Here is a 2,385-nt window from a genome sequence, read left to right as displayed (position 1 = left end):
TGTCAGAAATGTCTCCACCTTCTCCCACATCCATGTTCCTTGTATGTTACTAACTGCCAATCCTGTATTCCTTTCAGTGACTGGGGCTGTGGTTGTTTGAATTGGAAGGTCCCCCAATGTCTAGTATGTTGAATGCTTGGTCCTCTCATAAGGCACTCTTTGGGAAGTACCAGTAGGTGTGGTCTTGTTGGAGAATGTGAGTTAATGGGGGAAGTCTTAGAGGTTCTAGGAATTCATGGCGTTTTCACTGTGCCTCTCTGCTGCCTGCTTGTGGATCAAGACAGAGCCACCAACTGCTGCTCCAGCCACTCAGCCTTTGGTTTGCAAATCTTGGACTCCATTGTTGGAAACCATAATCCCAACTAAGTTCTTTCTTTCTTTACATGTTTCCTTCATCACAGTTGGTCTTGCTGTTTTATCACAGCTACAGAAAATTTACTAAGACAAACTTTCTCAGTTTTTTGCACAGTGAGAGGAACTTCTCAGAGGACAAGCTGGAATTTCTGTGGCTCTTAGAGAAATGAGCTGGCTCTGTGTCTGCTAATGTGACACTCACAGACCCAAAGTGATCTCTGTTAGATTTACAGAAAATGCCCAATTGCGTGTGAGAGATATTCTAGGTGAGTAAATCTGACTTCTCATGAACATTATCATGTGATCAGATGCAGATGTTCAAAGCCTTCCTGGTGGTGTGACCCCATATTCAGGTCAATTAGAAGACAATAAACCATCCTTGAAATGCCATCTCCACACAGACACTGAAATAACTTGCCTGATGGACAAGTTTATAAAAATCTCATGATGAGCAGAGATGGAATTCATGGAGTAATAAACTGAATTAGCTAAATGCACAGCTGGATCATGTCTGAACCTGATGTGCACCATTGTCAGGAGGAGGGGAGAGGAGGTTTGAGCCTTGTTAGCATTTGTGCACCTGTAATGGGCCCCTTCTTACCCTTGATTTCCGCTTAAATATAAATGCTACTCTAATAAAGAAATCTGACTGAGGATCTGCTTGAATCTGAGAAAAAAGACACAGGAGCATCCATGTTTCTTAAATAACAGCAGAAACACAGGAGATATTTTGATGACAACATTAACCCACAGCACAATTATTTAGAATTTCTTGGGAACTAGAAGACGAAAGGAGCCTAAGCTGCTGAGAAGATTGCTCAGTTATGCCTTCATAGTCTGTGGGATGAACCTGTGTTCTGTGTGTGCTGTGCGCCCCCTGGTGGCCGTGAGCGGCCTCACAGTGAGGTTTATGTCTGGGTTCACACTGAGATCACTCACTGTGTATCTAGCACAGTAATAAGTGGCGGTGTCCTCAGACTTCACACTGTTCATTTGCAGGTACAGAGTGTTCTTGGCATTGTCTCTGGAGATAGTGAACCGGCCCTTCACGGATGGTGCATAGTTTGTGTAACTGCCATCATATTTAATTTCTCCAACGAACTCCAGCCCCTTGCCAGGAGCCTGGCGGACTCAACCCATCCAGTAGTTACTGAAGGTGAATCCAGAGGCTGCACAGGAGAGTTTCAGGGAACCCCCAGGCTTCACCAGGCTCCCCCCAGACTCCACCAGATGCACCTCACACTGAACACCTGAAAACACAGAAAAATCCTGGTCAAGAAATCATCACACATGTCCATTGTCCCTCAGATTAATGTCCACTCACACAGTCAGCATCTACTGCTCTCCATAAATTACCTTTTAAAAGAGCAACAAGGAAAATGCAGCTCAGCCCCAACTCCATGCTGATCCCTGAGTGAAGTCTTGGGATCCACAGCTGAGCTCCTCTCTCTGAGCTGTAAGGTCAGGGCTGGGCTGCTTTTCAGGAGTAGAAGAGAGGGCCCATTTGCATGTCTTCCTGCTTTATAGCAAGCTCTGTAGTGGAGCCTGGAGATGGCAGGTCCTGGGTTCTTTGTTAATTTTCTGTAGGAATCAGATCATAATGTTAATGTTGGGGAAATTGTTATTGAATTATATCATTTTCAAATCATCTCCTATTATCCCTTTTTGTATAAAGACTCATTTTCATGTTCATTTCTACTCAATTCTCCACATCTGGGATTAAGAGAGCAGTGACATTGCTTTGCAGTGCTCATTATTTGTGAAGTCAGCACTACTGTGTGGACCTCATTCCTGATGAACTTAAAACTCCTTCCATAGCTATAACTTTGTGAGCAGCTGCTTCCTGATGTGGGAAACTCCCTTTCTGTATGGAGGTCATGTGACATGCCTGAATTCCAGTGTTCAGCTAATCACATGCATGAGCATTTTCCAGACAGTGTGTGTATTTCTTGTTTTATCATCTAATTCAGTTTTCCTTTGCTGCATGTTTACCTATTTATCCCTGGAAATCGGGAGTGACTGAGAAGCTGA

At 43.9% G+C, this 2,385-nt stretch overlaps 1 pseudogene; it reads right to left on the bottom strand.

Moving 5' to 3' along the window:
- Window positions 1-1,176: 1,176 nt before the first annotated feature.
- LOC118238957 lies at window positions 1,177-1,756 on the bottom strand (annotated as a pseudogene).
- Between the last annotated feature and the right edge of the window lie 629 nt (window positions 1,757-2,385).

Source organism: Cricetulus griseus, chromosome 5, assembly GCF_003668045.3.
Source record: "Cricetulus griseus strain 17A/GY chromosome 5, alternate assembly CriGri-PICRH-1.0, whole genome shotgun sequence".
In the NCBI taxonomy this organism is placed as follows: Eukaryota; Metazoa; Chordata; class Mammalia; order Rodentia; family Cricetidae; genus Cricetulus; species Cricetulus griseus.
Note: the sequence above shows the minus strand (reverse complement) of the source record. Positions and strands in the feature narration are given on the sequence as shown.